Source organism: Pavona decussata, unplaced genomic scaffold (assembly GCF_977016875.1).
Source record: "Pavona decussata unplaced genomic scaffold, jaPavDecu1.1 SCAFFOLD_154, whole genome shotgun sequence".
In the NCBI taxonomy this organism is placed as follows: domain Eukaryota; kingdom Metazoa; phylum Cnidaria; class Anthozoa; order Scleractinia; family Agariciidae; genus Pavona; species Pavona decussata.
In genome coordinates this window covers 1,292,629-1,315,967 of record NW_028145566.1, presented here as the reverse complement: position 1 = coordinate 1,315,967, position 23,339 = coordinate 1,292,629, and the positions used below count along the sequence as shown (strand labels likewise).

The window sequence follows — 23,339 nt, the reverse complement described above, 5'->3', positions numbered from 1 at the left end:
GTTTTATAGAACAAAGTCTTTTCGTGGCTAAAGTACCACTTTTGTCGACGCCGTACAAAGGACTGAATAACATCCACATACCAAACATTAAGTAAAAACGTTTAACATAAGGCGCTTACTGGCTTGTGTAACAGTGAAAACGAACAAATTCCATGAGATGTAACGCAAATGGCTACTCTTTCAATTAACGTGCAATTGCAAACAGTATGAAACTAAGGTTTCTTTCAGTGCGACAATCAATAAGATAATAAGGTTTGCAGGGCTTTTTCTTTTCATATTGAACAGGGGAAAATATTCCCTGCAGTTAAACAAGAAAATTTGTCAAAACGGCGGAATTAGTCGTGACCCGATGATACTTGAAGTGGATTTCAAAATTATACTGCAGGGTAGACCATTCGGATGAAATTATTGAAATTATTTCAAAGAACCGTGATTTACAACAGTGTTAATTCTGGGCTACATTTAGTTTGTTGTAAGTTTCAATTTAGTTTCAACGTTTACTGTTATTGTTATACTAATTAGAAGATTACAAGCTCTCTCTAAACATGTCAATAATTATCGGGCTATTACTGAGTACGCTAGTTTGCCCCCCAAAAGGGATTTGAAAGAGGGGAAGGGAGGGTAGCAATCCCTCAGATAAGCAATGAGTTTGTGAATTTTCTTTTCGAGAAATGATATGGATCGTAAAATTTTGGTCTAATCATTTGAAAGCGGTTATGATTCTTAAAGTCCAACCAGGTCTGGACTGAATTGAAAGCGAACTGAATTTTAGAAGCCAGGTTGAAAAGGGGAGCCATTCATAATTTCCTATCAGTCAGCGGGGGGGGGGGGGGGGCATAGAAATTCCATGGACCTCCCCCTCCTCCCCAGCAAACCCTGGGAGAGAGACAGCTGACGTCATTGCCTTCCTCATGAACTATCGACCCACTCGTTTACGTCATTATGCATAAAAAATGTTACTCGGCAATTCTACAGTAAGCTAAGGTAGCCAGCTATGTTATAAACAACAGGAAACGTCAAATTATCAGTCTGGTTAAAATTGCTGAACTGTTACCAGTTAAAAGAGCTGAGTTGATAACTGCCTTATTACAAGGGACAAGAGAACAACCAGAAGCTGATCGATTCATACGTGATTTTAAACAATAGGCACTCAACTAACAATAACACACTTAACATCTTCATCCGTTAGGTACCACGACAACGTGTGCACGGTGTATTCTGTCTGTTAAGTTTAGAGCTAAGGTGTTTGCATCCTCTTAATTTTCGCAGTAAAGTTCTCCCAAAACGAGATTAATAAGGGTTTATCAAAGGAATGTACTCATCGGCTCACTGCACGGCCTTCGGGTCGACCTGTAAAGTTGAGAAACAGCAATAGCTTTACCGAACAAGCCGAGACAAGCACTATATGACGAATCAGAGCCAACAAACCCCATCAGGAGACTGGTATATTGGAGGGAAAGGTCCGAACAGCAATTTCCGAGAGCATGTTTGAGACTTTGAGGATAATCTTTAAGGCGAGGGCATTATCTCCTACCGGATATGCCAGCAATCACGAAAGGACCTGCTTTACTGAGTCATTACTTTACTTTGGAAAAGATAAAACAGCTAGTGATGGTCTCTGCGTGATTGCAGCTAAACAAATGCAAGCTAATTAGTTTGCTAGTTGTTTCTTTGTTTCTTCGAGGCTAACGTTTGGGTCACTGTTATCAAATCGGACGACTGTTGTTAACCGTCTGTTTACCGAAGTCCCATACTGTATCACGTGCCATATTTTGTCCAATGACAACGCGCGTAGTTAACCAGTGGGTTATATCCAAACTTTTCCTTGTTATAAACATAACAATAGTAGAGTTGTCCAAACAGCTTCTTCTTTCTTGTAATATTCATTTACGTGGCCTTTTTGCTCTTTTTGAGAAAGAGAATGGAAGAGGTCGTCATTTGCTGATCAAATGTTTCCACAGCTGCGTTTTATCAAAAATGATTTTACTTTCCCTTTCGTCCTTCAAGGTGGTTAAAAAAAAAAAACAACAACAACCTGACAACAACATTACCAAGCCATCGTTTATTCCGTGTCCAAAAAACCCTCTAGCGACGATCAAGTTCGCAATTCTTGGAAACCTTAACATATCGGTGAAGGTTAGAGTGAGTGGCCTGATTGGAACAATGTTCATTTAAAGCCATCAACTGAGAAGGTACAACCATATTCTACTTTTCTCGACAAGAAATTAATAAAATGACAAAGAACATGCAACGAGAAAGAAAATCAATAAATAAAGGATTAAACGGCGTAACACTTGGTCGAGCACGAAAGCATTTTTTCCGTTACGGTGCATGGGAGGGGAGGAAAAGGAGAGGAAGAGGGTAATCTAAGGGAAACTGTTTGTATGAGGAAGCAGGATCTTTGATGTGAAAAATACTGGGATATTAATGTGAACTTGTGACGTTAAATATTTTAGTAAAGTCATACTTTATTTTAAGATTTAGGCGCTCGAAGCCAATAATAAATTTTCGTGACTCAGTTTATTTAGTTCCTTCATTCTAAGTTTGCGCGGGAAACGCTCCCACCTGTTATACCTGTTCTTCTGATTGTTTTCTATTTCCGCGGAGAAGACTTACAACTCATGCCAATTATAATAGAAATTACATTAAATCAGACCCCTTACTGAGTTTTCACGGCTTCCAAATCTACCCCTTCTCCTAGCTAATTACATTTTCTTCCCCTGTACCAATAAAACTAAACAACGCCTCCTAAATTATTACTTAACTTTTGCTGAGTCACATGTAATAATTCTTATTGGCTTCGTTGCATAGGATTCATACTTAAGGGGTAGGTTGTAGCCTAGTTTAGCTTGATGTAATAGCTGTAAGTGACTTCCTGTGAGTTAGCTTACAAAAAGGATGTGTTGAAACATTAAACGAATTGAAACTTGAGAGAGGGCTTGTAATTCTTGTTGCCTATGCTCAAGATCTCAGATCCCGGCGTACTTCTTGAAATAACCGAGTTGCTCTGCTATTCCCCGTGCCAGTACAAACTAAAAGGAACTGAATCTTAGAAAGGATTAAAAGGGTTAGATCAAGGGATTAAACGCCTTAGCACTTGATCAAGCACGGAAGGTTTTTCCTCTTTTTTTTTTTTTTCGGAGGACAAACAATTCCAATGAATCAACCTACCACGCCACTAGCCTGTGAAAGCTTACACCATTGCCGTCTCTCGTAGGCTATAGCCTTGTTCGTTTCCGCCATCATGAATTAAAAGTCGAGCAAAAACTTTGCATTGGCTTAATTTTCGCGGTTAAATTATTCCAAAATGAGATTTATAAGGGTCTCTGGAAAGAATGCACTCATCCACTCACTGCATGGCCTTCGGGTCGACCTGCGAATTTGCGAAGCAGAAATGATTTTACAAACAAACTTCGAGAAAGCTGTGAGTGATGAATTTTTAAATAAACCCCTTCAGGAGACTAGTATGTCGCAGGAAAATCACCAAGGCTGAAAGATTGTCTGAAAAATAATCAGTAGGCGGAGAAGCAAACCTCCGAGGGCAACTGCTAAACTTTGATGATAATCTTTAAGCCGAGGGCATTATGTCCTGCTGGATATACCAGCAATCCCGAAAGGGCTTCCTTTACAGAATCATTGCTTTACTTAGGAAAAGACAAAACAACTAGTGATGGCCTCTGTGTGATTGCAGCTAAACACATCCAAGCTATCTTGTTTGATAGTTGTTTCTTTGTAAACATAACAATAGTAGAGTTGTCCAAACAGCTTCTATTTTCTTGTAATATTCACTTATGTGGCCTTTTTGCTTTTTTTTTAGAAAGAGAATGGAAGAGGTCGTCATTTGCTGAACAAATGTTTTCACAGCTGCGTTTTATCAAACATTATTTTACTTTCCCGTTCGTCTTTATGGGGGTTTACACATCTAAAACATTACCAAGCCATCGTTTATTTAGTGTCCAATAAAACCCTTGCGACGATCAAGTTCACAATTCTTGGAAACCTTAACATATCGTTGAAGGTTAGAGTGAGCGTCTTAATTGGAACAGTGTTCATTTAAAGCCATCAACTGAGAAGACACAATCATATTCTGCTTCTGCATATTTCAAGATCGGAAACGACCTGAAGTTAATTATAATTACATTAATGACAAAGAACATCCCACCAGAAAGAAAATCAATCAATAAATAAACATTAAGTGGCTTGACACTTGGTCAGTCGAACACGCAAGCTTTTTTTTTTTTTTTTTTTTGTTCCATTATGACACAATACAAGGGAGGGGAGGGAGGGAAGGAGCTTATCTAGAGGAAACTGCTTGTATAAAGAAGCAGGACCTCTGATTCTCAATGTGGAAAATATTGAGACATAAGACTGAACTTAAAAGAAACTGAATTTAGAAGTCTGGTTGAAAAAGGGGTCCATTTTGGATTTCATATTCGGGAGGACATTCCCAGGAATCCCCCTACCTCGCCGCTGGCCTGTCAGAGCTGACGCCATTGGCTTCTATCGTAGGCTACCACCAAGTTCGTTTCAGTCATCATACATGGAAATGTAATCGATATAAAAAAAGGTAGATGCTCTACTAACAATAACATATTAAAGATCCTTACGTCGACGTGTGCACAATGTCTAATATATTTGCATATTACTTCTTAATTCTCGCGGTCAAATTCTCCCAAAACGGGATTAACAAGGGTTTCGTGAAGGAATGCACTCATCCGCTCACTGCATGGCCTTTGGGTTGACCTGTAATGTTGCGAAACAGCAATGGTTTTACAAACAAACTGAGGGAAAGCTCTATACATGAATAAGCCAACAAACGCACCAGTAAGACTGGGTTTTCTGAGGAAAATGTCCAAGGCTGCAAGATTGTCCGAAAAATAAACATTTTGCAGAGACGAAAACTTCCGAGGACAACTGTCAGTGATACTTTGAGGTTAATCCTTAAGCTGAGGGCATTATCTCCCGCTGGATATGGCTGCAATCCTAAAAGGACCTACTTTACTGAATCTTTACTTTACTGTGGAAAAGACGAAACAGCCAGTGATGGCCTCTGCGTGATTGCAGCCAGATTAATAGTTGTTTCTTTGTTTCTCTCGTCGAACATTTTGTGGCGACTGTTATCAAATCGGACGACTGGTTATCGTCTGATAACTAAAGTTTCATTGGGTACCAAGTGACGTGTTTTGCACAACCAAACGCGCGGAGATTGATCGATAAGTTACAACTCCAGAAAAAAAGCAGTTGTCCTCTGACTATAAACATAACACAAGGAGAGTTTCCAAAAGAGTGGCTACTTTCTTTTAATATTCACTTACACAGCCCTTTTACTTTGAAAAATACAGGTCAAAGTTGTAACTTGCCGATCAAGTTTTCTCAAAGCTGCGTTTGATCAAAACTGATTTAAATTTTCCTTTTCGTCCTTTAATTGGGTTAACATAACCAAGCAACCGTTCTTTCCGTGTCCAAAAAAAAACCCTAGCGACGATCGTTTGTAAATACAAGTTCTCAAATTTTGCTAGTTGTAACATATCGGAGAAGGTTAGATTAAGAGTCATAATAATGGAACAATGTTCCACTGAGAAGACCCAGCCATACTCTACTTTCACCTATTTTTAGCACAAAAATTGCAATTAATCAAATGACAAAGAACAAACGACGACAAAAAATCAAGAGATTACAGATTAAATGGCTTAGCACTTGGACGAGCACGCGAGCATGCACCCTTTTTATCACAATAGAGGGGAGGGATGGGAGGGGAAGGGGGGTAATCTAAGGGAAACTGTTTGTATGAAAAATTTAAGACCTCTGATTATCAATTTTAAAAATGCCGGAACACGGAACAATAGGAAGTCTTTCAATGAACAAAAAATAATTGTTTGGCTTTTAATACTTATCGATAAGTATCCTAATATACGGTTGCAATATTACAAAACAAATGAAGCGCTCAGTCTCATCTAACATGGATCATAAGAAATTTCACACGATGACCTTCATTGGATATGAACGGCCAGAGTGGATGTCCAGATGTTCGTTCAATTTTAAGTTCTGTTTAGCAGTTGTTCAATGCTGGGCCATCTTTGTTTTCCATCTACCTAATTCCTCTAGCCGAAAGTCATTCTCACAACAAATAATTTATCTAATTCCATTCTTTCCTTTTATTTAATTATAGTTTTCTTTATTTTATTTATTTCCACAGAAAATTATGTGAATAAATTGTACAACGATAATTTTTGGGTAAAGGACGATCGTTCTAAAATGATCAATTGCTGGAATTTCGATAAGCTAACTGCAGTTCAGAATTTCCTTCAAATAATAAAATTAAATAATGAAAAAATAAATAAATAAAGACAACTAAATAATTCCTATGTTGGAGGGGAAGGTGGGGAAATACCTCATCCCCTGTGAACGTCCGAGGGTTAAACAGGCATTTAAAAAAATATATTAAATTGAAAGGAGCCTTTTAAATCTGACGTGTAAGGGTTACATCTTAACCTATAGATAATGGATTTCCACTGGAAAACCCTTTAAATGGAGCCAGAATAATACATTCCTGAGCGGATAAATATGATGATGACGAAAACGTGTTTCATTTAACATTGCTGCTCGAAGGTTTTCCTTCAGCTGAGGTAAGATGTCTGACGAGCGCGATCTCCCCCTGCACCTTGGCTTTGTGTTATTTACAGTTGTGCTGCTAATCCAAGGCAATGAGGGTAAATTGAAAAAATCAATTTGCTTTAGTTTTAACATTTTCCTGGTATATTTCGTAATTTTGTCTCTTAATTATAGCTAAAAGCGTAACAAAGGATTTGTGGGTGGGGCAGAAGTAGGTCGCTGTGGAATTTATCAGATGAAAACAGTGTTTTCGGAGATAGTTTAAGATCTTTAAACCTTTGTTGAAAGCAAATATTGCACTTTTTACAATTAATGGTCACTTGCGATCCTTTCTTGTCGTTTTGAATTAATTTGAACTGCAATTCTTGTTTGGTTACTCATGGATGGACTGTACAATAACGCAAAATAGTTCTATTTGTTAATAAACTAACAACAAAAAAGTCGTCAGTCTCAGTCATTCTTTGTCTATTGTATCCTTTAATAGCCGCCAGTTTTAAGGCCGGAAAAGACAACGTAACGACATCCAGTCCAGGACTGTTCGCTTGCAAGAAAATATCGTTTTCTCAACCTTTCAATGGCGGAAAGAAAGTGAAAGTGTTTGCCTCATTTGGTCATTCGGTGGAAAGAAGCCCAACTCGTGGTAACGGTGCAGCCATTTGGGTTGAATCAGAAGATCAAAATCAATTTACCACCTGTGTTTCTGAATACGGTGAAGGTTCTAATGGAACAGCGGAGGTGAATTGGATCGCTGTGCAATCCGTTCCTTCTGGTGCTCAAATAGGCACTGCTGTCTTGGATTCTTGGACTACTGGGACACAATGCAAGAGGATCGACTTCCCACAGGTTAGCATAATTATCATTTATATTAGTATTTATTTCATGAAATTTCGATTAGCAAAAAAGAAGTAAAAAAACTCTTCCCGTTGGCTTCATTTGTAACCAGAGTTCTAGGTTTAAAATAGGATCTTAAAAGTAACGGCCTTTCGCTTCTGTTATCAACTTAAGCCAGCTTAATGGCCTTTTGCTTCTGTTATCAACTTAAGCCAGCTTTAGAAAAAGAAACCGTCGGTCAATTCAGACTATTTCTTTTCCTTGCCAAAATTCAGACGGACAGTATTTTCAACCTTATTTGCCAAAATCATTCATCGCTTACGGGACGTCAATTTCAAAGTGAGCAGTTGAGACCCTTTTTGTCAAAATTGATTTGTCCTCTCAATTATCGATATTTTGTTTAACTGATGCTTTAGAAATTAAAGAAGCTTGGGCTCGGTATAAACTTAATTAACCATTGAAGTTCGTGTATTTAGGTTCATGTAAGAAGTTCTTAATCATAGCTTTTTTTCACACGATTCTAAACCATAAGCACCCAGACAGAGGTCCAAAAGTTCATGAGCTACTAATCCACTTTTCAGACAATGCTGGCACAAAATCAATGAAACGTTAGGATTTTGAGTGAGCAAGTGAGTGACTGAGTGAGTAAGTGAGTGAGTGAGTGAGTGAGTGAGTGAGTGAGTGAGTGAGTGAGTGAGTGAGTGAGTGAGTGAGTGAGTGAGTGAGTGGGTGAGTGAGTGAGTGAGTGAGTGAGTGGGTGGGTGGGTGAGTAAGTGGGTGCGTGAGTGGGTGCGTGGGTGGTTGATTGGATGAGAGAGTGAGTTAGTGAGTGAGTGAGTGAATAATGCGTGAGTGCCTGAGTGCGCGCGTGCGTGAGTCAGTTGGTGAGTAGGTGGGTCAATGGGTGGGAGGTGAGTGAGTGAGTGCGGAGTGCGTGAGTGAGTGAGTGAGTGAGTGAGTGAGTGAGTGTGTGAGTGAGTGAGTGAGTGAGTGAGTGAGTGAGTGAGTGAGTGAGTGAGTGGGTGGGTGGGTGGGTGAGTGAGTGAGTGAGTGAGTGAGTGAGTGAGTGAGCTAGCTTGTGAGTGAGTGGTTGAGTGAGTGAGTTAGTAAGTGAGTGAGTGAGTGAGTGAGTGAGTGAGTGAGTGAGTGAGTGAGTGAGTGCGTCACTGACTGGGTGGTTGAGTGAGTGAGTGAGTGAGTGAGTGAGTGAGTGAGTGAGTGAGTGATTGAGTGAGTGGGTTTGTGAGTGAGTCAGTTGGCGAGTGGGTGGATGTTTGAATGAGTGAGTGAGTGAGTAAGTGAGTGAGTGAGTGAGTGAGTGAGTGATTGAGTGAGTCACTGAGTGAGTGAGTGAGTGAGTGAGTGAGTGAGTGAGTGAGTGAGTGAGTGAGTGAGTGAGTGAGTGAGTAAGTGAGTGAGTGAGTAAGTGAGTGAGTGAGTGAGTGAGTGAGTGAGTGAGTGAGTTGGTGAGTGAGTGAGATATAGAGATAGTGATAGGCTATTATCATTGCGCCTTACTCTCTAAAGGGAGATATTGGTCTACGTTACAATAAAGGTTTCGATGTTAACTAGAATAACGAATTAACTAAAAAAAGGGGCATTACAACATAGAATAATTGATATGAAAACAGTGAAACGATTCATTATTTACATGCTGATTCGAGGAACTTTTTTCTCTTCTGGAACATTAAATTAGTACATTTACCTACTGTTTTAATGGTATTTTCTTTATCTAAAGTAAGTTGTCGATAACAGGATTATTTTTGGAAATTAAAGAATGCAGTTTATGTCTACTTTTATCATACTCTTGGAAATGCATCAAGAATGGCGTTTGTCCTCTATGAAATCCATATTAGGCAGGTTCTTTCCTCTACCGGGATGAATGCCTCTTTATTTTCGTATTTCCCAGTTTTTATGCGCAATGAATGAACCCCTAGGCGCAATTTCGTAATACTTATTCTGTGTGCTGGGTTTCTGATGGTCTTAAGATAGTGTTCTAGTTGGTAGTAATTTTTTAGTTTTTGTGCGTAGATTTTTCTCGAGAGTTTTCAGAACTGTTACTGGGATCTTCGGCCAATTTTTAAAATAGTTTTTTTTTTCTTAGCTGCGTCTTAAGAGAGGAACGTGCGTTCTTGATATGTTGTCGATTTACAATATTGCTTGTGGAGGAATTCGTATTAACTATAACTATTTAATACATCAAAAAATCTTGCGTAAAAAAAGCTTCATTAAAGAGAGGATTGTTTGTTTTATGTAGTAGGCTTTGCCAGGAACTAAAAATCGAAGCCATTATGTCTATTGTTGAGGGGTTCCGTCCAAGCTCTGCCCTACAGGCTATGTTTTATGTGTACCATGGTGTATTTATCGTTTCTTTGCAGAACTTCATATGGACTTGTTCAACAGTGCTTTTGTCAAAATAATTCTTATCTGATAATAATTCAGTGAGGTTCCTCAATTTCGCATTCATATAATAGTAATCAAAAAGAGCATCAAAAAGTTTATTCTTAATTGTAATTGTGGTCGTATCGGAATAAGAGAACGACCGTTTTATTATTGTTGTTATTAGTCCTCCCAAAAACCTTTCCTTATTGTTGTATCTTTGATATCATAGCTCAGTCTGCCTTCTTACTTAGCAGTAAAAGTCATTCTTTTTGTGATCCTGCCCACCTAGATTAGCTTTGCTACCTGCGACGCCAGAAATTGTACATGTAAATTTATGCAAACACCAAATAAACTTGAAAGTTGAAGTTGAAGAAAGAACTTTGTAAGCTTTTTTACTGATGCGAATACGTGAGGTATAACGACCAGATCAAGTCATTTCTATCCCTAAATATGTTTGTCTGTCTGTTAAAGATATGTTATGGTTCCATTGTCTTCATTTTGGTATAAAATTATTATATTTAATTATATTTTTGAATTTAGGATGTCTTTTTTCTTCGAAACATTAAATATGTGAATTTACCTTCTATTTTTGAAGTGGTTTTATTTGCTAGGGTGAGTAAATACCGTATCTTATCCTCATAATTTAGGTTTTTCAAAAAAGATCGTGTGTTGAAAAGAGAGCATGCAGCTCATTTCTTATGTTATTGAGTGAGTGAGTGAGTGAGTGAGTGAGTGAGTGAGTGAGTGAGTGAGTGAGTGCGTGAGTTAGAGAGCGAGTGAGTGAACTTTTGAACTTATATATTAAATGGTGATAACAAGTACTGTTAGATTATTTCAATTTCGTCTTTTTTTATATTTGATTTTTTAGCGTTTTATGACTCCACCAACTGTTCTAGTAACCCCTTCTCACAAGTTAGCCAAAAGACCCCAGGATGCCATGGCGCTGTGGATTCAGCATCCGAGTGTAGACAGTTTCAATCTTTGTGTCCGTGAAACCAAGCTTTTTGATGGCCTACACCAAAACATAAAAATTGTGAGTAATTACTTTTTATTACTATTATTTTTTAAGGTATTGCTTCTGTCTTCTGTGGCGTAATTTTTTATCTTATAAAGAAATAAACTCGCCCTTTTCCAGGGTGAGTTGGACGGGAATAGCAAGTGCCCGAACTTGTCTTTGAACATTCGTACCAACTGGAGAGAACGTAGCAATAAGCACACTTTCTGACTCTTCCTAAAATTAATCTAAGGACACTTTGGTTTTAAAACCTTTATTGCGAAATGATTCTCTTAGAAATAAATCGAACAACGATTTTGACAACGATGTGGCTTCTTCCTCTAAAATGTCTTTGTGTTTAGATTATGAAACATTGCGTTTATGGAACTTTTCTCCTTTTAAATTTTGTTAGGTTTATCATGGGCTATAGGAAACAGGGTTTCGACTAAATAAAGATTACATTTTATCTCAAATAAAGTTGAATTACTCATAGTGAAGCAGTCTTTTGTCTTTTCTGATCGTTGCTATCCATTTATGTCAAGTAGAATAGCTCTAAAAAACCTGCGTTTAATTCAAAAATATCCTGCAAGCGTTCGTTAAGTCTTGGTAACCGCGCGTCGTACTCCAATCCCAGGCGCGGGCGCTAAGCGCGCGAGCGTTAACCCTTATGAGTTAACAATCGCGCGCTTAACGCCCACGCCTTAGATTTGATTACCAAGACTTAACGAATGCTTGCGATGTAGTTCTGAATCATAATTGCGCGTTGTTAGGGCTATTTTAAAAGAAATAAATGAGGATAAAAGACCAGTAAAGACAAAACAATACTTTATTGTAGGTAATTCAACTTTATTTGAGATAAAATGTAATCTTTATTTAGTCGAAACCCATGTTTTTATTTATTGTTAGGTCAATTCTTGGATGTATTGAGGATGTGTTGGAAAACCTGAAAAATCCGAATGAGACAGTGAATCCAGAAAGGCGGCACTTAAGATTAATGGCTTAAATCCCAGGCTATATCAGTTCATTGTCCCACTTTGAAAACGTAAATTAAGAGACAGTTTGAGACTTAATGCATTAATCTAGATTAAAAAAGGCGTGGGCTAAGAGGAGAAAGGTAAAAGGAGAATAAGAAAGTACAAACAACAGCAGAGGTGAAAAGAAACACCAATGTAGCATGTTTAAACTGGTGTAGTAGCCTGTCATACAGTCTGGTCAAATACCCAAAAGATCTTAAAAACTGAAATAAGAGGGTTATATTCGATTAAAGAAAAGGTTGACTTGAGCATTAATTTATTTTGCTTTCTTGCAGAACTGGTTGGCATTTACTAACCTCAATTTGGACAATTTTACCCTGACGAACAGTCTGTTGTTTGCAAACATCACCTCACCATCTCACAGAGACAACTATGCTTTCTGTCAGGTAAGGAAAGTAAATAAGCAAAATTACTAACTTTCATCATAGTCCTATTCGTTTATGTATATTTATTTATTTATTTATTTTCTCTTATAGAAAATCAACTTTACAGACCCATTCTTTGTTCCTCCTGTGGTAGCGGTGACGCCTAAACGCAGTTATAACAACTCGCGTCTGTCTGCTGGATCTGGATGTGATGCAATTGTCAGCTGGGTTGAGGTACTTTCTTTAACTTTGCTATGTTTATCGTTAATCTAATAAGCAATAGGTTTAGAGAAAGTAAGTAAGCACGATTTTACATGATCTCCTGAGAATACAAACAAGTCCATATATCTAATATCCACTTGCTTCAAATTTTATCACAACCGCATGAGCAGCTTTGAGGAGGAAAAAAATTCCACCCAGGGGTTCTCTTAATATTGTACGCGAGGTGTCATCGTATGCCTGGAAATGTAACATGAAACAGCCACAGTGTATTATAGTCACGCAGTTTCATCTTGCGCTTTCGAGACAAACTCGTGCCTTGCGACGCGCAGTGTTTTCCGGAGTGGTATTGTATGATTTTCCACGGTCAACTGCCGATTTTGCCATTGGTTTGCCTTCGTTTTCATAACATTTCCCAGCCCAGACTGTCACAAAGGAATGGAATTTTCTGTATTTATCGGAGAGTAATTGCGGCGGGCAGCAATTTAATTTATTGAATAACAGCAGACCACTTCCTCTGCTCGGGGATTGACTTTTACCCATGCATATTCCACTTGGTAAGTTGTATCTACCATAAAGCCGAGGAAATAGTTCTTGGGTCATTCGTTTTTATTTTCTTCACCTGGGAATGCGATGCTCAGATAAATCGACGCCAGCTTCGATAAAATAATGTACTTCTGAAATTGAGTTGTATTAGTGTGAATTGACACGGCTTTGTCTGTCTTTGAATTTGGCTAACAAATTTCCTCTCAGCATTTAACGCAAGTATCATAGGATTGAAATGTCGAAAAGCAACGTATACGTTTAGGAATTAGAACGATATTTTGGAAGGATGTACCTCTTCAGACCATTGCCGAGAGTCGAAGTCTTGTTGAATCTTTGTTATTATGGCGGGAAACTGATCGAGGTTGGGAAACTCGCGCGTATTCGACATGGATTGTCCTGGATTCACGATCATATCAAAGCGCTAGCAAGGCAAGGCATTGGTGAGTAGTGAAGTTTGTAAATAGGCTATTTCAATTTTAAGATTCGGTTTTTTGTACTTATTGTATTGCATAGCTTGGCTCTTAGTCATTTATTTACTGCACTGTTTTTATCTACCGCGCGCCACATTAATTCAACCATCACCGAGCGATATTAATCCTATTCTGATTTACTTGGGTAGTCAGTTTTTATTGAACTGTTGTTATCTGTCGAGCAGACTGTTTACTTGGGTAGTCAGTTCTTCCCAGAACTGTTGTTATCTGTCGAGCAAACTGCTTTACTTGGGTAGTCAGTTCTTTATTAAGCTGTTGTTATCTGTCGAGCAGAACATTAACCGTCTAACCTCGCGCTATGAACACTAACTTAGGTTCTGCTTTAGCTAATCGAGCAGAGTTCTCTGCTTCCACTAATTAATATCGCAATAACCAATTCTGCTCTACTTGGGTAGTCAGCTTTCTTTTCAGTGAGCTGTTGTTATCTGTCGGGCAGGATATTAATTAATCTAGCTTACTGTAATATTCTGCTTTGTAATATTTTGCTTCTGCGTTGCGCATAGCTGCTCTGTCGAGTACAAATGTAGTATACAGTAACACTGCTTTGTAGTCCCAATTCTTTATAACTCTAAATGAGAGGAATACCAACCTCGTACTCCAGTTTATAAACTATTCCTTTTTTCTTCCATTTTAGGGACGACCGAATGCAACGCGCGGAGACGATCACTTGCTTTGTATCATCAATGTACAATTGTATCACTTTTCTTTCTTTCTTTTTTTTTTTTGTGGAAAAAATACTCCGAATTTTGTTTAATGTGATTACAACGTTCACAAAAACACAGTGTCTAGCGCGGCTTGTGCTATAATAAATATTGTTACATTTTGTACAGTAAATAAATGTCCCAAACTCTGTGCCGCGATTCTACTGCTTTTGGCAGGAATTGTTTGCGTTTTTTCTTTGATTCGATGTTCTTTTAAAATGCTAAATCTCCCAGTTACCTATTTTGAGTGGTTCATATTATATTAAGTCTGTGCCTTGGAGTTACTATTCGAGCAAAAAAACCATGTCTTATAAAAAGCGTAAGAACCTTCGTTACTGGTTACCGTTCGCGTGGATAAAACGAAAGCATTTCTCGCGCGTTTGATCTGCACAAAACACGATGTCTGGGATTCTCTTTCTCTCTGCGTGACTGCCGGAACTCTGCACGTGTGAAAAAAGGCCATTCCGACCATGAATTATAACACGCAAAGGTGCAAAACGGTTTCTCTTGTTGCAGTTAATGATAAGCCATTGGTGATTTCAACTCACCGTAAGCTCATTAGCATACATTTTTTTCTTCACCTAAGCTCATCATGGCTGGGGAGGTCCACTGGATGTTTTTGTTGTGTTATGCTGGATTTTGTGGCACTGTGAGAAGAAATCCACCCTTACTGGACACTTAACTTACTCAAGCAGTCTAGGGTCTGGGTTTGAAGTATGTTCGAAAAATATAACTCGTCCACAAATTTTCGACATGTAAAGTCTAGAACGGGATGAAATTTTGCCTTATTTTAAAACTAATTCTCGAACAAGGTCTTTCTTGGATCTCTCAGTAAGTAGTTTTTGGTCGGCAGGCTTAAAAATTAATCAAAATGATTTCAAAAAACAAAGAAACTCAACCAAGATATAAAAATGTGAACTTTAAATTGGCAAAAAAGATGCAACTCTAGCACTGATATAGTCTGCCAAGAACGAAGTCTTTTAGCTCCATCTCGATAGGCCACCTAACTAAGAGAAATGAAAGACATATACAAAACGTATCCTTTGACATATAGAAAAAAAATAACAAAATAATTCCCGGTTCATGCGTCGAACTTTACATGAGCCGAACCTAATCATTTGGTTGGGCGCATGTAAATTTCGACGTATGAATCAGTTAGGATCGAGAGATTTATATATGGGTCGACCCGCCGTTCTATTCGAATGCGCCATTTGAATAGAACGGCAAAAGTTCGACTTCGATTCATACGTCGAACTTTACATGTGCCGAACCAAATGCATACGTTCCGTATAAATTATATAAATTATATGTATCCCAGAGGTCTGCGCGTTCCATCGACTTGGCATGTGCAAAGGACTTCATTCTACACAAAATGGCGGGAAAAGAGGAATGTGCTTGTTCTTCTTCTTTCTAAACAACTAAATATACTTCTCTGCGATGCGAAAGATTTTAAAAGGATCTATTCTTGATGTGCACACGCACTTCAAACCGACCGAAACTGTCCAATACAGGCTATATCGAAGGTAAAGCCTTAATACTTCTCAGAACAAAATGTTCAAAAACATCATTTGAAGAGAACATTACTTTATTCAAACAGAGATTACGCCACAGAGGTTACCTCGATAACCTTTAGTTATAGATAAAACTCTTTCAGAAGTCAATTTCCTCAAAAGAATGTCGGCACTACAAAACAAACAAAACACGCGCACAAACATTTTGCCTTTTGTTACGGATTATCGCCCTTATTTGCCCAACATAAAGAAATTGAGATGAGTAAATGACACTTGATAGAAAATCAGCCTCTGCTAAGAAAGATCTACAAAGACCCTTCCCTACTTTCGTACAGAAAAGGGAGATCTTTGAAAGACGTACTCGTGAGAGCAAATTAGCTTTGGAGGTCATATTCTCCCTATCTCGTCAAATAGGAGCCGTGCTTGGCCTGTCTTCATTATTTTACCAAACAAGGTCTTCCATGTCAGAATTCATCTTTCCCGCCATTTTGAATCTTGTTGAGTAAAAAAAACAGCCGCTTACCACGAAAATCTATTTTAACACTTTAGCTTTAATTAAGTTCGACTTCAGTTAGGTTCGACGTCTGAATCAACTGCCGAACTTGGGTCGACCTTAATAGATATTAGGTTCGGCTCATGTAAAGTTCGACGCAGGGCAGTACATAGCAGGATGGGGGAGGGGGGGGGGGGGCAGGGCAGAGGGGGCAGCTGCCCCCGCCAGGAAAACTATTTTTTTTTTGTAACATAGTGTTTCAATTTGCAGAGCTTTTTCTTGTAGGTTGTTCCAAAATCTCAAGAAAATCTAATTGAGTGGAAAAAATATTCCTTCAATGAGAATTTCAAATAATTATGTTGGAAAATCTTTCAAGCCAAAAGCCAATACGAGTTTTCTTATGAAAATAACGATTTTGTAATTTGGGCTGCCTGTGGTGTAGAATTTGGTGTGTAAATAATGACTGGTCAACAAGCCTATGCCACTCCCTGGCGTGTGCTTTTTTTTTTTAAATCTAGCTTACACGAGTATGTTTTAATTGGTTTTAAAAGCCTGCGCGACTCCCATAAGTATTTTGGGTTTGAAGGATTTGATAGAGCCTTGGATTTGACCATCTTATGATCAACATCACAGGTCATTTGTGCCTGATAAGTTTTGATTTTCCTTTTTTGAATCCTCTTCATTTTAAATATGACTTCTTATTCTGTGTGTTCAACGACGGTGTTTTTCTGCCACATAGGGCATTTCAGCTGGGTTTGGTTTGGCTTGTTTAGTTTGAACCAAACATTGCCTCTCATCTAATGGTAAATTTTAAACACAGTCGATGCACTGCTGTAATTAAACGGAGAAAATCACTGAACTCCCACAATTCAAACGCACTATAACAGTTGAGCGAAGCACTTGCAAAAAGACAGTCGTGAATTAAGTACAATTTACGCCTTTTATGACTGTGACACGTTGCATAGCTCGATAACACGCTACAACGATTACTAGAGAAACAAAGAAACAAATAGCCGTGCCAAGAAACACAACACCTTACATTATGACAAAAACTAATAGCCGGGCGTAGTATTACAACAACTACAAAATGAAGTTTGTTACAAATTCAATCGGCAAGCAATGATTAATTCCTGTCCTAACATTTCACAAATCTCAACAAGAAGGCCGTTAAAACTATCACGCACTTAAGCAAGGTGTTTATGCCATAAAAAGTCATGACAATTTAAGACAAAAAGCATCAGTGTGTTTTTTTTCCTTAAAGGTCTTTTAGGCAACTTTCTGTGTAGGGGTAAACTGCAAAAACGTCCAACTAGAAACCCTGGAAGACCCCCGTGGGGGTGTGCGGAGTTTGCCCCCGCAGACAAAAAAATCCTAGGTACGGCCCTGCCAACGTATGAACCGGGCCTAACATATACAAAATACAAAATACAAAATGTATACTTTGAAGTCCGCAATGGACAGTGATAAACGTAGAATACCTTCCCCATCGATTGATATCGGCCTATATACATAAGTTATGATTGCTACGGATAAATAAATTACCAGGGATATTTAAATTTCGTTAAATGCTAGTTAATTGTATGCAAAAAGTCACAAAATGAAGTGGTTTCTGCTTGAATATTATATTAAAAAGACTTCATTACAATTTACATCACTGCTGTCTCTAAGCCCAAAACTTAAACAATTCTGTTCAATTTTAGCACACATCCACAATGGAAACAGAAATTTGTGTGAAACACTATAACAATGATGTCAACAATAAAGACGCCGTCCAAGTTGATTACGTGGTTATTGGAGGTACGTAAAACTACCAGTTCTCCGACCCACACTTACAGTGTTGACCTCGTGTACCTAAATAAGTTAGTCGTCTTCTGGAGAAAGTGGTGGGAAAGTACTATGTTATTGACAGTGGATAGCATGGCTTCTAGGTCAGATCATGATACACTGGGAATGGTGTATATTGATTGAAATGTTTGCCCCAATCCCTTTTGTCTACCATTTCAGGTACATTCATAGCAGATATGACGCTAATACGAATACGCTTGTACACGTTTCGATGTTGAGGGAATCGAGAATAATGTATTTTTCCTTTGAGCGTTTCGGGTTTTGATATCTGCCATAATATCAAGCCAGATATATTCATCCTCCCCGAACTCATCACGCTCTCCTGCTACTTCCAACCGGATGTCTTACTTAGTTGAAGACTAACATTCCTTCCCTTGCACATATTTCTAGACTTGGATCCATGTTTAGACGTCACGTGCGATTACCACTGTCTTTGTAAGGCTTTTGGGCCTTCCGATGCTCGGTGTGTCAGTGTTGAGAACTGTCCCTCATTTCAAGAACCAATCTGTTCCTCAAATGGTACGACTTATGACAACAAGTGCCTGTTTGAACAGGAAATGTGTTTGCTGCAACTGAATTTTACAGTACAACATCCTGGCAGCTGTGAAGGTATGCTTAGTTACATGTAGGTTGAATTCTAGATACGTCTCTGGAGATGCCGGTATACAGACATTATGTAAACCAAGGATATGCAGCGTTAACAATGTCTGCAGCATTATACTCTTTTAAAAGATGCGCATCGGGGCACCAATATTGCGAAAACGTGTTTCGTGTTCGAGAGGAAAGATGTTACACTTCGACACATCCACAACTCTGGAGTTCCTCTAAAGGCTGTCTTGAATTAACTCCAAATTAAATTTATGGCTAAAAAATTCAAACTCCCAAAAACTTAAGAATTCATATGTAAACGCAAACTAGTAAGCAAAAGAACAGCATGATCTACATATGAAAGCAGTGAGGTTTGTATCAAAACAAGGTCACCCCCAGCCTCGCTTCCAATCCAAGGCCAAGTCAATAAGCACACAACTGTAAAATGGCCTATTCTCTATAAATTCAGAAACCAAATTTAACGATTTGGCTGGATCGGAATTTAGATTCAAAGAAGGGCGTAATGGCGAAAAAAACAAAACAGAAAACAAACAAACAAACAAACAAACAAACAAACAAAAAGAAAACAGGCGTAAATGCCGGATCTGAAGAGTTCATTGTGGACATGCGTACAAAGCATGCGTTTGGCAAAACCTTATAAATGTTAGTAAATTACTTTTTCTTTTAATTTAAAGTAAAAAAGGCATTTTGTCCTCCAATGAAGCATTTCAAAGTTCCACTTGTGTTTACCTGGCAACTCGCAATTACACCCTTTTATGTCTCACATGTCTTTATTATTTCAGTCATTAAGTCTGATTTATTTTTTTAACCATAAGTCACTCATGCTGATTTACGTTTGTATCATTATATCAGGATTTCCATTTCAACGCGGTCGTCGTCACATGCCACATATTCCATCACTGGGGTACTCCCATTGTGAAGTAATCCGTTTCCAACCTTACGTTTTCTATCCTGATAAACCCATTGATGTGCAGATTACTGTCAATCACATTGACACCAGTGACAAGTCCTTTGTCCATGATGCCACAGTTTCTTGGGTTGAACACGTAAATTACCATCAATTCACTGCCTGTGTGATGACAGCCGGTTTCAACGAACGCAAGTCTAGTGCTAACGTGACCGTTGACTGGATGGGTTATCAGGGAGCTCCAGTTGGTGGTGTCAGCGGAGAGGTGCGCATATCGCAGTGGTGAACTGGGACGACTTGTGAGACTGTGAATTTTCCCTCGGCAAGTGATTTGTTTGTTTCGTTTCCTTTTTTCCCTTGCCATGGGGAGTGGGGAGGGGTTGGGGGTTGCTGTTTTCAGGTTTGTTCCTCAGCTCAGAAGTGCACATTTAACCATATCTAGACTTGGCTTTTCTTTGTTTTCTGTGGGCGGAGGGAGGGTCTGGACGGATTCCTTGCCCGCCCTATTAAAGTTACGACAGTAACACTTGGAAGATAGATAGTACGCCCAAAAATGTTGCCTTTTATGTCCAAAACGTTAATTGATCGTGTTAATTTTGTCATGATTTCCAGTGGCAACCATCTTGGATGGGCTAATTTGGATTTCTGAATAATTGGAATTTACTACCATACCAAGAAGCCTACAATATCATGCGTTCAGCACCATCTTTAAACAATGATTTAAAACCTAGCAGAAAGCTATGCCTATTCCCCTGACATTAACGTCTTGTTTTGCATTTTCATGCGCATGCTTTAAATTGCTAATTTACCATCTTTCAGTATTTAAATCAAAGCTACTTGTTGTCACCTTAGCCTGAAGATGATAAAGTATCATATCGAAATATAACATTTAAGTACACCAACGTTTCCTTGCATTTGTTGTCCGTATCATTGACATAATGTATTTACTCGGAATTACATTCATTTTTTATATTCATACGATGCACTAAAAACTATAAACGTCTTTTGCGCTAAGGTAGCACCGTTATTACTAAGCGGCGTAATTATTATTCTACCCTTTTTTTATTTCCTTTAATCTACAGGGTAAGTTTTTAAAGAAACCTTCAGTTTTTGTTACCGCGGTACACCACCATGCCGGGCTAAAAAGGGATGCTGCCAGTGTTTGGTTGGAGGATCTCTCCCAGTCTTCACTGAAAATATGTTTGAGGGAACTGCAAAATTACGCAGGCTCTCATGAAGATATTTACGTGGTAAGCACACACAAATTTCTGTTGTTTTGCTCTGTTTTTATGTTGTGATTTAATCCAATTCATGGGTGCCACATACGGCATCCTTACCGACTGCACAGAGGGTAAGGAAAAAAATTGGTTTCAGTCAAAGGTCTTTTTTATTGAGTTTTCGTGAAATCCCTTTCAAGAACACAATATTAACACTTTAATAAGCTGAAACGCATCGAAAAAATGTACAAAAACTGAAATATCAGTTAATTCCTCTATGTGGATTTTTTAAAACTTCCCATGCATCATTTTAAATGGAAAATATGATGTCTATGTGATGTGGCGTAAACATATTAAGGTGGCTTATTACAGTTTTTCCGAGACTTAGTAGCGCGCGCTACGATGCCACACGTCAGTATTTGTCGCGCGTGCAAAAATGACGCAAGTAACCTCAAGAAGTAACAAAAACCACTTCAGCACTTGAAAGGCGTTAAATCTCTTTGGTAGCGATAGTTTCAAAACTCCGTTCAAACATGTAATCAAGCCTAAAGCCAAAAAAATATGGCAAAAAAAGTTTGATAAACATTCGGTAAAAGAGCTCTAATTTACTGTACCTTTCTCGCACGCGATACATGGCGTTACATGAGCGCGCGCTTAAATAAAGGACATGCGCAATTCAATTCTCGTCCGAGGTTGTAAAAACCTGTCTTTGATCGATGATTGCTCGAAAACTTACCGTACAACTTATGATGAAATTTTCACGGTTGATTTGTTTGGGTGAATCACGTTTGGAGCCAAAATTTTTGAAAAATCTGTAAGACAGATTTTGAGCTATTTTTGATTTCACATTCTCTTAGTTTGCACAAAAACTGCCTTACAGATTTTTATTTTTACTTTGCATGAATGTTAAATCAGACCCAATTTCTTATTCTTGAAATTTTCAGGTGGGGTCATACGGGTAGAATTTTTAAAAAAAACGTGACCTAACCTACTAGTGCCCAGTCTCTCATTGGGTACTCGGTCGCTCATTTTGACTATTTGTTGACGTTTAATTGTTTAAATATAACATAGAATCGTAAAAGACTTAAGCAAACAGTAAATAGTGAAGGGAAAAACAGCTTGGAACCTTTTTTAAAAGAGTTATTAGTTGTGCCCTTATACATCATTAAAACTGTAGTAAGCCACCTTAAGCTTTCTTGAATTCTCCCATTTGTACAAACACCATTTAGAAGACCAAATCAGCCATTGTCTACATTCTCTTAGGTCTAACATTAGGTTGCCTTCACTGTAACTGCTTTTGTATATAGTAAAGTCACGCGCCCAGTGACATAATAGTGTTACCTACTTTTCATAAGATTTTTGTTCACTTATTTTCTCCAGAGCTGGTTGGCGTTTTCCTCTCTTCACAAGCCTCTCTTCTCGGAACACAGTTCAGTTTATTTTGTAAACTCTCAGCCTCCTCCTGCTGATTTCAATAATGCCTTCTGCAAGGTCAGTTTACTTTGTTTTTAGTCTAAACTGCAACGTTTTGCTGCAGAGAAAGGAGTATCTTTTCTCTTTGGACGTATATATCCTTGACATCCGCAGGATCGCCAACTTCTAAGTGAATTATATTAATGAGTTTGAGAGTGAATGTAATCCTGTTCTAACCATGCACTACGACTTTTTCATAGGACATACACTTCACTAAAGTATATCAAAATGCTCCGAGCGTTTTCGTTTCATCAAACCATTCCTCAAGTGGTGGAAATCAAGATCCTATGCACAATTCCATAACAGCTTGGGTGGAGGTAGGTCAGCCGCTTCAATCTATACTAGGTAATTGTTCACCTTACCTGTTAGAGATATTACTAGCTGTTAGAAATACATTGGAAAATTGAGAGAATTTACCATGGAGGTTTATAATTCATTGACACATTTTACAATGTAACATGAGTTTTCTAGGCTTTGATGATAATCAACATTTCAAGCTTTTACAGCGGTCTATGTTGCCGCTTCCGGACACACAATGGACAATTAAGTAGAAGGGCCATTGCTATAAATTTTGCTTATCATATTTGTAACAGCGTAAGAATGCTCATGTGGCATGGTGGATAAAGATTCGATCGAGGTCTTAAACTTAATGAGACACTTTTTGAAATACAAAAGTAACTCTGTGCTGAAAAACAGTACAGGAATTTGTGAGTCAACTATCTAAATAATATACCATTCAAAGAGCTCGGGCCTACCTCTTTAAATAACGTTATTTGTTTTTTCGTTTGTTTAAACTGAATCCGTGGCACCAATTATATTTTAGATAATTTTCTGTAACTCGCTCAATTTTAGAACGATCATAAATTTCTAAGTTTTAGTCGCACAAATTACGCAGGTACAAGGTTGTGATAAAAAACGCGAACCCTAGGGAACAAACAAAAAAAGCATATAACATTTCATATGAGTTTGTCTTATTTTACAGTATATCAACACCACAGGAGCTCGAGTATGTGTAAAGGAATTGTATGTGTCAAAGTATGACCCGCTCTCCATATCATACACAGTCCTGTCAGGTAAGAGTCCAAAACTTGTTTTTTTTTTTGTTGTTT

The 23,339-nt window shown here is 38.3% G+C and overlaps 1 protein-coding gene, 1 long non-coding RNA gene and 1 pseudogene across 3 annotated transcripts in view; 2 read left to right on the top strand and 1 right to left on the bottom strand.

Moving 5' to 3' along the window:
* Positions 1–23,339, bottom strand: part of LOC146466087 (uncharacterized) — a 277,353-nt gene that overhangs the window by 13,892 nt on the left and 240,122 nt on the right. The window lies entirely within an intron of this gene.
* Positions 1–23,339, top strand: part of LOC146466097 (uncharacterized) — a 166,967-nt gene that overhangs the window by 57,349 nt on the left and 86,279 nt on the right. The window lies entirely within an intron of this gene.
* The window catches only part of LOC146466095 (uncharacterized), a 150,696-nt pseudogene continuing 133,947 nt past the window's right edge, over positions 6,591–23,339 (top strand). The window contains exons 1-12 of the transcript XR_014868147.1: positions 6,591–6,710; positions 7,097–7,455; positions 10,694–10,858; positions 12,129–12,239; positions 12,330–12,452; positions 17,880–17,976; positions 18,415–18,633; positions 19,486–19,862; positions 20,629–20,790; positions 22,138–22,248; positions 22,431–22,547; positions 23,213–23,303. The product of XR_014868147.1 is annotated as an uncharacterized LOC146466095 (transcript). The remainder of the gene's footprint in view (positions 6,711–7,096; positions 7,456–10,693; positions 10,859–12,128; positions 12,240–12,329; positions 12,453–17,879; positions 17,977–18,414; positions 18,634–19,485; positions 19,863–20,628; positions 20,791–22,137; positions 22,249–22,430; positions 22,548–23,212; positions 23,304–23,339) is intronic.